Raw genomic sequence first — 15,152 nt, forward strand, 5'->3', positions numbered from 1 at the left:
GATTTCCCCATTAGCAAAACTTAAGTTTCTGTACTTTGATATTCTGGAAGCAACGGTGATGTAGCAGTGGATCAGTATCATCGTTATAAGGTATTAGATATTTTTGAAATGGGAGTTAAGTTAAGGTAACGATTTAAGGTTATCTATGAGGTATAGATTGGGGTTTAGGTTTTTTTTGCTGGTTTACTGGTTACTGGTTTCAATTTCATGGGAGGAGTTGAGGATGGAAGCTATTTCATGGGAAGTTGGGCAACTAGGAACCTCACACAATCAACGACAGGAACCTCACACAATCCTAATACAATCCTAATAAGCCTCCCATAAATGGATTGATCTTCTTCCATCGAATAGAAGAGCTAACCGCGGCCTAGTAAAAAAAAAATGGTTTAGAATTCCAGGGCTCCTAATATGGTAGTTGTTAATGATATTGGGATTAGGTTAAATTCTTTGTATCTCATTCATAAATGAGAAAAAATTATATAATTTTTCATATATCCTGCAGGAAGATGTAAAACTGATGAAAGATATGGGAGTGGATACCTACAGATTCTCGATTTCGTGGCCTCGTATATTTCCAAGTAAGCTCCAACAGAGAAAATTAATCACCAAACGCATTCACAATTCTCAATGTCCAACAAATTTTGTTAATTCTCACAGATGAATTTGATATCTATGATTTCCATTAACCAAATGTGTATAAATTATTGCAGAGGGAAAAGGAGAGATCAATGAGGAAGGAGTAGACTATTACAATAACCTCATCAATGAACTTCTTCAGGATGGTTATATCCAATATTCTCACTGTAGCTTGATTGATCTCACATGTAATGTAGCCTATTTATTAGGTTCTGATCATCTCCTTCTCTGAACGGTGCTGATTGCAGGAATCCAAGCGTCTGTCACTTTGTTTCACTGGGATACTCCCTAGTCTCTGGAGGATGAATATGGAGGATTTCTGAGTCCAAACATAGTGTATGATTAGGATTGCCCCATTAGCAAAACTTAATTTTATGTACTCTGATATTCGTGCTCTACAGATCACTCATTTTTATGTTATAATGATATCATGATGCAGGACTGATTTCACTGCCTATGCAGAAGCATGTTTCTGATTATTTGGTGATCGGGTTAAACAGTGGATAACATTCAATGAACCTTTTATATATTGTACCCTAGGATATGATGTTGGAATTCTTGCTCCTGGCCTCTGTGGTTTTCAGAGACCTGATGTAGATGAAATGTACACAACGGGCCATTACATGCTTCTCACACATGCAGCTGCTGTGGAAGTATATAGGAGCAAATACAAGGTAGAGTAGTTATTCTACACACAAAAGCCTAAGAGAATTGAAGCTAACATTAGCTTTCATGATTGTTTTTTCAATTGGTCAGCATGTATATTTATGTCAAAAGACCCCAAAGCACATAAAAATGTTGATTTATGTACAAATGGATTTACAGTGGTTAAGCTATAAACATTATGGAAATGGGAAGTGATCTGTTTTAGGGTTTGATCTTCAAATATATAGTTGGCTGACATACATTCATGGTAAGAGATTCAACAAAGGATGCAGTTACCAGGTGTACTGCATAAAAGGCTACTATATCCGGGATCCATTAGGCCCTGACTTATGAGGCAATAGGATACCCAATTAACTCGAACCTCAGCTTACTGATGATGATTTTCCAATTTCCCATCACAGTAGTCTAACGGGGTGACCTTTTGGCCCTATTTTGGACAGCTTTTCTAATTGATATTGCTCAAAATCTGTTGAAATATTAGGAAAATTGTAATTTAAAGTTATCGAGTCCCGCAATTCATATACCTTGGGAAAACCTTGGGGTTTTCCAACGTGTTGAATCCATATCTGCATTCAAAAATACAATTTAAACAAGAGAACATTGTGATTTCACCATGAACCTTATAGAATAGGATAACTGGAAGAATATAATGATTAGCCTCTTTCCCAATTTGTTTTCATTGGAATCCTGCTATCCAATTTATGCTGAAATTTATTGCAATGGTAGATTCTAATAATATGAGTACAACAATTTTGAAAACGCTACTATATTGGGATTATGTTTTGCCATGTGAATTTGATATGTGCTATTTCATGATGCAAATGGAATGTTTACCCAGTTTTCACAAAAATCCCTTATCCTACTCCTTCCGTAAGATGTTCCCAATTTGATGGTTGAATTTTTATCTGATATATGAAATAAAAACCTATCATCCTAATCCTTCATGATAGTTGTGAATGATGATAATTACGCCACTTAAGCATTCTCATTGTCTTAGCTATCACTAAAATTGTACATCTATACTAGGTTTGAAAGAGAAATTCATACAGAGACCAATAAGCCCGACATCTGTTAAGTAGCCCTGCCCCTTAGGCATCCCCATATAAGTTGCATTATTGGAAGATTGAGATATTCGCACTATCAACTAAAACAATGACGAAATGGCTTTTGATCCTTCTCAACATTGGTGAGGTCAAAGGACATTGCAAAATTTAATCTCCAGCCAGAGTGTGTAAATAAAACACCATCGAGTGAGACTTTTGTGAAGCCAACTTTACAGAAGGTATACACTTTCTCCTTGCTCGTGATTTGTTATAACTCACAAATCTATGTAGGCTTTGGCATTTATTTGAAGCTGGATCAGGATGGGCTTATTTTTCATAGATGACTTTTTACAATGATCGTTGATACTTATTTCATTATTTACTTTTTAACCATCATATGCTGACCATTTTCAATGATGCTAAATTGAATGCTCTTTTTCCTGTTACCTAGGGCATATTACCAAAGATCCTAGAAGAGTTACTGGCTGCCAGGAAAAGAGCCAAGGCAGACCTAAAGGTGGTGGAGTAAGTGCTTCCTATGTTCATGTTACATGCTTGTATTTTTTCCACTTAGCATCTCAGTTTTTAACTTCCTGTAATCTTGTTTAGGAGGCTAAAGATCCTTTTGAAAAGGCTATCTTGGATGGCCAACAATTGGCTTTGAAGGTAATTATAGCTTTGTCAAATCTGTATTAATTATGGCTTGGACATTGAATAAAAGTAAAACTAGGTATGCTGGTGAAACACATAAAATAGTTTTGACTGTGTGCACTTGCAGATCAGTGCGAATTCAATTTATGGGTTTACTGGTGCCACTATTGGGCAATTTCCCTGTTTGGAGATTTCGTCGAGTGTGATGAGCTATGGTAATTTCACAGTTCTTCCATGGAAAAAAAACATTAAATCCATGGACACCTTGATTCTCCCCTTGTTTTTCCTAGTTGTAATGTTATTAGTGCTTCTTTTACTTACAAGATAGAGATGCTTGCAATCCTCTCTTATTCTATATATGCATGTATCAGCCACTCACATTGATTATTTTTGGGCATCAATTATTCCATGTAATTCCTTTCTTCCTCCTGGCATAATGTTTTGGGTATGAACTGTAATTGACAATCTTGTACAAATAAGATCGAGTTCTTGAATTGCATTAATTAGTCATTTGTACTTGTACAACTAAGACGATATGCTTAGGCCCTCTTATTATATTTTGATTACAAGTCCAGTTTGATCTTTTGACACATTCTCTGTTTCATCAGACAATATCGATTTTACGTATTGTTTTAAATTTTCATATCATTAATCATCTCATTTTTTTTCCACCTGTCAGGCCGTCAAAAGATAGAGCATGCAAAGAGGCTAGTTGAAGAAAGGTTCACAATAGTTGGTGGTTACCAATACAATGCTGAGGTAGGCTATTATTTAGCAACTAAAGGCATTTGTAACCTTTGAACTGGATCAGTAATGACAGGAAGTACACTTGTTGTATTGGTGATAGTTTAAGTTCTTGAAATCATAATGGGTGATCTGATCCTAACCAAGATTTCTACTGTAAAGCTTGATATTATATTTTTATATTTGAATCTAGGTTGTATATGGAGATACAGATTCAGTTATGATACAGTTTGGTGTACCAAATATAGAAGAGGCCATGACGCTAGGGAGGGAAGCCTCAGATTATATTAGTGGTACATTTACAAAGGTACAGTGTCAAGAATTTTAAATATCCGTGAAGCCTCTAGAGTTGTTAATGATGTTTTTGTAGGGATGAATGTTTTAATATCACCTTTCTTTTTAAAACTAATCTTCTTTTGACATTCCACTTCCATGAGATCTTTGTAAATATGCACAGGACAAGATGATCAGTTATGCTTTTCTGTGGCTTATCTGCATCTGTTTGGTGCATCTTTGGCATCTAATCAGTGCATTATTTAACATATGCTTTTCTACGGCCTATTAAACTAGAATTTGAAAAAATATACTACCCATACTTGTTGATCAGCAAGAAAAGATATGCTGGGTTGTTGTGGACAAAGCCAGATGCTTATGACAAAATGGGTACTAAAGGTGACAAACCTGATCTTTTTGTTTCAAAGATAGGCCTTAGTGTTTGTGAAGGCTCAAAATGCTCTTAGAAAAATAATTTATTTGATGCCTTCTTAATTATTAAATATTCCTAATCTTTTAAATATTCCATATCAACATGCATTGAAACAGTGCGAAGGGACAATTGTCTACTGGTGAAGAACTTGGTTACAGAGTGCCTTCACAAAATACACATTGATCGTGACATACCTGGTGCGGTGCAGTATGTCAAGAACGTTATTTCTGACTTGTTAATGAACATAATGGATTTGTCACTTTTGGTGATAACTAAGGTGAGAACAATGAATCCTTCTGCATGCTTATGACCAAATTTGTTTGACCATTTTTTACTTTTGAAATGGAGAAAATATGATAGGGGGAAGAGGAGATTTATATTGCGAGCAAGTCACTTATTACATATTCCTGGTTTCAAGTGTTAGAAGTATATACTATATACCTAGTTGGGGTAGGCCATGGAAGTTTCCTTTTTAAGTCTGTCATGTTTCTTCTCCCTACATTCTGTACTTGGAAGGGATTCAATCAATATTTACTGCTAGCAATGGGAGGAAGAAGTGTCAAGGGAGGCTCTTATACAATTGAAGAGAATCAAAACATGATAATATATAATATATCTGCATTTCTAATCTCATCCTAAGAAAAATTGATTACTGTTTAGCTGCGGCAGAAACAGAGGTTTGCAGGTCATATCCTTTATCAAGGCTATCAACATATTCTTAAGGGCATTGTTGTTTGTCTGTGCTAACAATCTCTTTGTTGAGTCAAGGTATGAAAAAGACTGGAGATGACTATGTAGTCAAGGCAGCACACGTGGAACTAGTTGAGCGCATGCGGAAGGTAAATACTGGAAATAACTTCTCAAAACAAGTATAATGAATGGTGAAATGCCTTCTGGTTCCATTTCAATCCTATCTCTCTATTTTTATTACTGCAGTGCATCTAAAGACTCTTGTAATATTTTGCTTTTTATTGACAATGAGTCCATTGTTGGATTTTTTAAATTGATGTTGTATTTTAAAGCCAAGTTGCCCCTGGTTTATAGAGGGATGCTGCAACTGCTCCAACTGTGGGTGATCGTGTTCCATATGTCATCATAAAGGCTGCAAAAGGTGCCAAGGTAATAATTAACCCCTTCTGTGCTCAGCATAAGTCTCGATATTGCACTAAAAAATGGTTATTTTAATTATTTTGTTATGTTTTATTTGGAGGCATAATTTACAGAGGGATTATGGATATAATGACCAATGTGTTTACTTGGGCTCAGGCATATGAGAAATATGAGGATCCAATTTACGTACTGGAGAATAACATCCCTATTGATCCACAATATTATCTAGAGAATCAACTGAGCAAGGTGAAAGACCAAAGCATCATCACTTGCAGTTTATGCTCTTTTTGAAAATTTCACGAGTGTTTCAAATATATCTTGATAGATAGTAATTCTTTCCAGCTAAGTGTTTTTGATTAGTGCCTGTTTTTGCTCTGTAGCCGCTGTTGAGAATATTTGAGCCCATTTTGAAGATTTCAAGCAAGAATCTTCTTCATGGTAGTCACACACGAGAAGTTTCCATATCAACTCCTTCAAGTAGTGGAATTATGAAATTTTCCAAGAAACAACTCAGTTGTATTGGTTGTAAAACACTTATCAGGTATTTAGTTAATACAAGTAGAGGGTGTCCTACATGTGGTTTCCTTGCTTATAGTAGTGCAAAATTGAGAGTAACTATTATTTTAGTTTGGCGCTTTAGAAAGCTACTAGGATTCATCTTTTTGAAGTGGAAAAATCTATGAGGTTACATGATTCCATGCCTGCTCTCCTTGTAAGAAACTGTCTAGCTTTCTTATAATAAGAATGTCTAGTTAGGTTGATTCATACTGAAATTCATGATGTTACCTGATTTCATGTTGCCATTGCAGCAAAGAAGATTAGACACTTTGTTCACATTGCAAAGGAAGAGAAGCAGAATTGTATCAGAAAACGGTTGCAAATGGTAAGCTGGTACTGTAATACCATTACTCTTTATTTGGAGAATTTAAAGTAGGCCATGTGTCTATTGTTCTCACCTAGATTTTCTATCATATGACACCAATATTTGATCAATGTCAGTGAGGGAATTAGAAATTCTCTTTGGTAAACTATGGACACAATGTCAGCGGTGCCAAGGCTCTATGCACCAAGATGTTCTTTGCACAAGGTTTTTGAATGCTATATTTCAAGTATTACATTTTCATAACATGATTTAAATTTACATTATGGATGTATTTTGTAACATTTGTGTGATCATGTATTTGTTTTTAATTAATAGGATGTTTTTTTTTTTTTTTTTACAATTACTATCTCTTTTATACTTACATTGATGTCCTATCCTTATTGTAGTCATGACTGCCCAATATTTTATCATAGGAAGAAAGCTCAGAAAGACCTAATTGAAGCAGAGGTGCAACTAGAGTGCTGGCAGTTTTGAGGATGCTGCCTCTGTAGCTTGTAATTTTTTGTATTATCAAATATTTTTGTTTTCCTGAATTTTCTCTGGTGTATGTTTCTCTGATTTAATGGACCAGGGAATTTATTTGGTCCCTAAATCAGGATGAGCATGGTTTATTTATTGTACAGTAATTGTCAAGTCCTTGTTATTTAATGTTAACCAGTTCGATATATCTTTTCTCCTTGCAAATGAGATGGAGAAAAAGTCAAAATGGATACATACTTCCCAAGGCACACCCTATAAATGCAATGTGCACGCATATCCCAAATTTTAGGAGAGCACACACTATAAAACATAGATCTGCAGGCTTACATATGTATATCCAGACATGCATATAGTTGAATGGATGGATGGATGGATAGGTAGATAGAGATGGATACACAGATAGATTGGCAGGAGCAAATCCGAGCCAGAGAAGGATGCAAAAGGATAGGCACTACGCACAAAGAAGCCATCATATTTCTCCCTCTTTCAACAATTTATGCTAATTTGAAAACTTTACTGGTCATTGCATGATTGCACCCGTCAAATGAATAATCCGATGATGATTTGACAATTATACCACAAAATTAAAGGGTATATATTAGAAAGGCCCTTGGAACATTTCTCCCCATCCTCAAAGCAAATTCAGAGTCCCGTATGTCATCTTCATGATACTAATTAGAATGCTTAGATGACCAGCCTTAGCAATCACGATTCACAATGATCATGAATAGAACTGAACCAACCATCTATTGATTTGCATATCAATATTTTTCTGGCTAGTATATTGGATATAAAGTTCCTTGTGATGCTCTGCTCAACAAAAGTCATGCTACCACTCATTTCTTTGGGAATTTTCTAATGAAGTGTGCTACTTGAAGCATACATTTTCTGACTTTCAAGTTCTTGTGCACAAGAACATGGCCTTACCTATAGTGCCATTTTAACTTTTACAAAGTTGTTTATTCACATTTATTAGCAGGATTTTGGTTAACACCTTTAGGAGAAATCAATACTGAAATCAATCTTGTGGCAGGTTGCTTCCTTTTTGAATGTTTACTTTATTTCTGAGTGAAATTCTATGCAGTTTTGATTGATCTGATAGGCCTAATACTGAAATTCTGAATTTTAGGTCAACATTCTGGAGAATATACAAGTTCAAGTCCACGAAAGAGTACTCTGGCCTTCCTTATACGTTCACCCTATTCAATTTCTGTGTTGGGCTTCTCTATGGGAGCCCCTTCGTCAAACCCCACAGTACCATGATCCTCACAATCAACAGTGTAGGCTTTGTTCTGGAAACATTTTATCTCACGTCCTTTCTAACTTTTGCTCTACCAAAGAGGAAGGTATAATTTTTTTTTTAGCACACATTCTTTGTTTCCTAAAATTTAAGTCTTTGGAAATTGCAAAAATGTATTATAAATGTAAGTCCCAACTCTAGCCTGAATTTCAATGTTTGGAATAGATTTGCAAATATTCTCACCCTTGTTTTATACTTCCCCTTTAAAGATCATTAATGGGGAACTGAAATTATATGTATGTATTATGTGGAAGATTCCTGCTTATTATCTTATGAATCTGTTCCAGGTGAGAATGATACAGGCCAGTAGACATTCAAAATGATTTTATTTTATTTTTTTTTTAAATAATTTTTTATATTGTCTCTAGAGAGACAATAGTTTGAATTATGGACATTTATTTTTTTTTAAATAATTTTTTATTGTGTCTCTAGAGAGGCAATAGTTTGAATTATGGAATTGTCTCTAAAAAGACAAAAATGTAATTGTCTCTAAAGAGACACAAATGAAGTTGTCTCTAGAGAGACAAATGGAATTGCCTCTAGAGAGACAAATCAAATTGTCTTTATAGAGACAATAATAATATGTGTTCTATATTGTCTTTATAGAGACAGATTTTTGAGACATTATATTTTGAGACACCTGCTTAGAGACAATATTTAAGACAATATTTGAGTTTCTTTTTGTCTTAAGTTAAGACAATTGACTCAAATATTGTCTTAAATATTGTCTTAAAACCCCCTACATGTAGTAGTGTGACAAGATAATCAAACGCTATAGGATTATGGTATCGTCTCAGATTCGAACATCATTATCAATCTGAGATTGCGAGGTGGATGCTCTGGAACCAATTCCAAGGGCACAGGCTCATTTAAAGACGCGGTCAAAGGAAAGGATGAAGCCAAAACCAAACCAGCAACACCTACAGACTTACCTAGACCCTACATCATGGAGAAAAAAACACAAATACCAGCCTTGATAGTCTTTATGCCTAAGGTAAATGAACTCTTTGCAGATTTTCATACCAAAGCAATCATATGTAGATTCAATGGTTTTTGGCCTAAATCAGATGCATTACACCAATGGATTTTCTCTACCTAGACAACGAATTGTGATCTTCACCTCTGCTCCAAAAGTTTATTTATTGTCAAATTTGACGCAGATAAAGACAAGGAATATGCCCTTAACGAGGGACCATGGTTCTGGGGTAATGCAGGGCTATTTATGATCCCTTGGTTCCCAGGATTTGATGCCACCACTATGGTGGTTTCTAAAATGCCGGTATGGGTCAAGATACATAATCTTCCACTACATTTCTAGCATCACAAAGTCTTAACCAGAATTGGGAATTCACTGGGAAAATTCCTCAAGATTGATGCAGATAGAGTAACAAGAGGCATATTTACTTTTGTCGGAATATGTTTTGAAGTAAAATCTGAGTCAAGGTTTACCTGACCGCATAATTTTGATCGAAAACAATATTCAGTGGACTCAACCACTTGATTATGAAAACATGGCATTTCGGTGTCATAGCTGCCAACAAATAGGTCATCTCCATAGCACATGCCCACATGCTAAAAAAAATCCCAAAAGAAATAAGAAGCAAACCCAAAAGCCAAAAGGCTTGCAACGCACAGAGATCAGAGAAGAAGAAGTAGATGAATAAGAGACAACATAAAACAATACAAATAATAATGTACAAATAGTACAAAACAGCCCACAGAAGGACAAGACATAATACAGCATGGCAACAACACAGAGGACCAATAACTCTCTGCAGCAGTTTGAGCAGCACACAACAGGGAAAGAAATAAGTGGCAGCAAACAAGTTCACGGTTCTGAGGGATCTAATTCTGAAAAGCAAGGTCAAGCCAATACCAATGAGACTCAAATGACTATTGTAAAATCCACTCCCAACATTGGTGGTTGGAAAAAACTAGAAAAAAAGAAAGGTAGAAAAAAATAGATTACTCTAATATGGATCAGAACCTACTAATATTGCATATGCTTTTGAGCATCTACAACATGTAATTTTGATCATTTTTAATGAATAAAATTACGATTTTTCGAGAAAAAAAAAACAATGAAACAAGATTAAAATTACATAAAGAGGAAGAGTGGAACAAAGGAAGTTATATTTTCTGGTATTTCTTCTCGAAATAATGTTTATTATTTATTATTCCCTTCCCTAAATTATGAGTTTGTTATAATCCTTCAGATATATTTATGTATATCTTATTCCTAGTCAAATCTAAAGTTAATTTTAGGTTACCAATCATATTGGGAGCTCTGCAACTCGAACCCTAATGGCGGCAAAGCGGTGAAAACCTAAGGAACCTGGGACGAGAGCGAAGACAACCGAAGCAGTCTAGTCCAGCAGAGCTGACAAAGGCCAGAGCAAAAAAGGAATGACAGAAAATGTCAGGAGGGGAGAGATCCCCTCCTACCGAGAAGTGGCGGTAGGCGACAGGCAAAGCAACCAGGAGTCAGAGGAACGGAAGAGCATGGGACCGGTTTTAGAAGCGGCCTGGCAATCAGGCCGACGAGGGAAATGTTTGCCATGTACCACAGAAAAACCCAGATATGTCATCCCAGCGAACAAGCTAGAAAAGTACCGAAGTTTCATGAGAGACCACACCCTCATATGCAAGTTCGTCGGAGTCTGGTTGTCGGAAAGGGACCTCACAAAGTGGATACAGTAGAAATGGTAGCCTCAAGGACACATCGAGCTCAAGCTGGGAGCGAAGGGCTTCTTTACGGTAATCTTCTTTAACCTGAAGGATAGAGAACAGGTCTTTGATAAAGGCCCTTATTTTTATAATAATGCCGGTCTATTTTTACGCTTCTGGGAAGACTGTTATAACCCAGACAAAAAAACCCTTCTGGCTGCTCCTGTCTGGGTCCGTCTTTTTGGGCTTCCCACAGACTTTTGGGACCCGGACATTCTAGAAGGAATAGGTAACTCAATAGGAAGCTTCGTGAAGATAGCAGATACCACTAAGAAAGGTAGATACACCTCATATGCCAAGATTTGTGTTTACATGAACTTAGCAAGCCCCATCCCCGACACTATTGAGCTTGAATACCACGAAGAGATCTGGCAGCAAAGCATAGACTATGAGCACATTCCGTTTAGGTGTCGCAGATGCCACGCCCATGGACATCTCGCAAAGGAATGACCATTAGCCCGGGAGGATGAAGAAGCCAGAAGGCCCCAAAGAAACAAGAGAGAGTCAGAACAGGAGGAATTCCAAGAAGTGAGAAACAAAAAGAAACCCAACAAGGAACCCCCCCAGAAAGATAGGAAAGGTAAACAACCTGACACAGTGAAACCAAACAGTTTTGCTATATTGCAGGTAGATGAGGATGAGGAAGATCAGCACATGGAACAGCAGGAAGATAAAGGCTCAGACTGCAACGAATCTAGTGACAGGATCCTAGCCAAACGAAAGGCCCCGAGTGAGACACATGAACAGGAGAAGGAAACAGAGGAACAAACAGAACAGATGGAGACAGACCAGGAGTCTAGCAAGGAGGATCTAAGCCAGGAAGAGGAAGTGTTGGAAAATCTGCTACAAGAATGGAAGAACCTGGACAAAAGGTTTGTCCCCGAAGACCAAAAGAAGCTGTATACTGAAATCTTCCAACATTACAAAACCAAATTAGAAAAAGGCAAAGCCTCATCAGCAGAGAACCAAGAGATTCAAAAAGAAACCAGATTAGATCAGACTGGTCAAAATAAAGGGGGAAAAAAAGACAAGAGGAAGAAAAAACATCAAGGAATCCATACAACTTATGGGAGAAACCCTAGTCAACACTGGGAAAGTAGTACCGCTTTCAGCGGTGTTCCATACCCTCTCTCAAGTTAATCAATGATCTTGACCTCATGGAATATCAGAGGCCTAAATAGTAAAGGAAAACAGAGATATTTAGTAGCACGACTCAAACAAGACAAACCGCAGATCATGCTTCTCCAAGAAACCAAAATCCCAGGACAGAAAATGGAGGAAATCCTGAACAAAATAAAGCCAAGATATGACCATGTCACTATAGACCCCAAAGGCAGTGCAGGAGGAATAGCTATCCTCTGGAACCCAGCTAAAGTCCTAGCTGACTGGTGGTTAGGAATGCCCATAATCCTCACTAGCAAATTCAGACTAATAGGTCAAAGTGAATGGGTTGCAATCTCAGTTGTCTACAGGCCCCACACCTGCGCAGATCGAGACCTGTTCCTCACTCAGCTGACTAAGCTCCGAAGTTTACACCAAGAACAGAAATGGATCCTGGCTGGGGACTTCAACTTAATTGCTTCTCGAGAAGAGAAAAAAGGTGGAATAAGTAGGGAAGACACAGAAATGGAAAGATTCAGGGAAGTGCAGACATAATTAAGAGTAGTAGATATCCCAACCATCAACGGAAAATACACATGGAACAACAGAAGAGGGGGCTCCAAATAGATAGCTTCCAGACTGGACAGATTCCTCATTTCAGAACCCATAATTGAGCTAGACATCTTCTATGAAGCCTCTATCCTACCCTCAGTAGGGTCGGATCACTGGCCAATAAAATTGGAAATAGCCTTAAATAATCAGAACAAAAGGAGACCCTTCCGGTTCGAGTCCTTCTGGCTCCGAGCCCCTGACTTCCTAGACAAAGTAAAAGGATGGTGGCAGGACAGCAAAAGTGGTAAGGAGGGCCTCAGCAAAATGCGCTCCTTTCAGCAAAGGCTCAAAGAAATTAAAAGCAAAATTAAAAAGTGGAACAAAGAAGAATTTGGTAATATCCAGTAGGAGCAAGGCAAACTCCAAGCCAAAATGGAAAGAATCCAGCAGCAAATCATTATGGACAGTCAAAGCCAGGCCCTTGCAGAGGAGGAAGGGAGAGTAATCACACAATTAGAGGAAAGGAGAAAACATGAGGAAATCTTGTGGAGGCAAAAATCTAGAATCCAATGGCTCAAGGAAGGTGACAAAAACTCCAAATTCTTCCATAAAGCCATGATAAATCACCGCCAACACAACAGAATATTCTCCCTAAAGGACAAGGAAGGAAACAGAGTGACTTAGCAAGAAGAAATAGAACATCTTTTGGTGGAGCATTTCAAAGGTATTCTCTTTGAACCAAATATTAACCGAGCAGAGGACATAGACAAAATCAGCCACCATATTCCCAAGAAAGTCTCTAGAGATCAAAACCTAGCCCTTCTTCGGAAAATCTCCAAGGAGGAACTGGAGGAAGCAATTAACAAAATGGCCAAAAATAAGGCCCCAGGTCCTGATGGATTCACTATTGAATTCTATCAGGCAACGTGGAGCTTCATAGGAAATGATCTACTTGATCTAGTGGAAGAATCCAGATGCTCCAAACGCATGCACCAAGGCTTGAACGCCACCTTCCTGGCGTTAATTCCTAAATCTGGATGCTCAGATGAACCGCAGGGTTTTAGGCCCATCTCACTCTGTAATGTGGTTTATAAAATCCTTGCAACTATCATGGTCAACAGGCTTAAGCCCATCCTGCCGGACCTCATAGCCCCAGAGCAAACTGGCTTTGTCCAAGGAAGGCAGATCACTGATGGCATTATAGTCGCCCAGGAAGTGATCCATTCCCTGAAAAGCTCCCAAGCCCCAGGCATGCTTATCAAATTGGATCTGGCCAAGGCGTTTGACAGGCTCAGTTGGGTCTATCTGGAAGGAATCCTAAAAGCCTATGGGTTCGATCAACGTTGGATAAAATGGATCCTGTCAATGGTTAGCTCCCCCGTCATGTCAATTCTCCTAAATGGCTCCCCCACCGAAGCCTTCACTCCTTCCCGTGGGCTAAGACAAGGCGACCCCCTGTCCCCTTTCCTCTTCATCCTAGCTGCAGATGGCCTAGGAAGATCGGTTAAGGCTCGGGTGTCTAAAGATCAGATAAAAGGCCTCCGCATTTGTGAGGATGATATCCCGGTCTCCCACCAGCATTTTGTGGACGATGTAATGCTCTACGGTCAGGCCACCCTCAAGGAAGCCCAAAAAATTATCAAATCCCTTTCTCTATTTAGTAGAGCCTCCGGGATGGAAATAAATAAAGGAAAATCGGAAGTGTTCTTCTTCAACACATCCTTGGTTGTCCAAAGGTTCCTGGCACGTACTATAGGCTTCAACAGAGGATCATTCCCCTCCAAATACCTGGGAATCATTTTAAATGAGCACCAATTCCGGTTGGCCAACTGGAACCTGCTAATCAAGAAAATCCGCAACAGAATGGAGAACTAGACCCACCGTTTGCTAAATGCCCCAAGTCGGGCAACCCTATTGAAATCAGTTCTACAGGCAATCCCAAACTACCAGCTCTCTTGCCAAGCAATTCCTAAGGCTGTGAGCCAAAAGCTAGTCTCCCTGTTCAAAAATTTTCTTTGGAAAGGGATTAGCAAAATCAAAAAGTGGGCCCTTATCTATTGGGAGTGGCTATGTCGACATCCTAAAGCTGGCGGGCTCGGACTTCGTGACCCCTTTGCCCTCAATCAAGTAATGGGCACGAAGCTCTGGTGGCGGTGGCTTCAAGGGGGCCCAAACCTGTGGAAGACACTCTGGGAATGAAAATACGACGAAACAGGGGAAATACAAGACAAAATGAGAAGCATGATAGAAACCATAGGTTCAGCGATATGGAACCTAGCTAGAAGCAACAAGAATCTGATAAGGGAGCACAGTTTCTGGGAAATTTGGGAAGGAGACAAAGCCAGATTCTAGGAGGAATCCTGGCAACAAAGAGATCGTCTTATTCAAAAGGACAACCTCCATGCCATCCTCACTTTCTCGACCCAGGCAGGGGCTACAACGGTTGGCAATTTCTGGAAGCAAGACGAGGAAGGATCCTGGCGCAATTGGAAATATAAAGACGACTGGGCAGGAGCGCCCGAAACAGACAGTTGGCAGGATTATCATACAGAG

At 38.4% G+C, this 15,152-nt stretch overlaps 1 pseudogene; it reads left to right on the plus strand.

The window, feature by feature from the left end:
• The first annotated feature begins 2,485 nt into the window (after positions 1–2,485).
• On the plus strand, positions 2,486–6,913 carry LOC149194558 (DNA polymerase delta catalytic subunit-like; annotated as a pseudogene).
• Positions 6,914–15,152: the final 8,239 nt, after the last annotated feature.

Source organism: Pinus tabuliformis, chromosome 2_2, assembly GCF_031772625.1.
Source record: "Pinus tabuliformis cultivar Carrire ecotype Pingquan chromosome 2_2, CPIR1, whole genome shotgun sequence".
Taxonomy (NCBI): Eukaryota; Viridiplantae; Streptophyta; class Pinopsida; order Pinales; family Pinaceae; genus Pinus; species Pinus tabuliformis.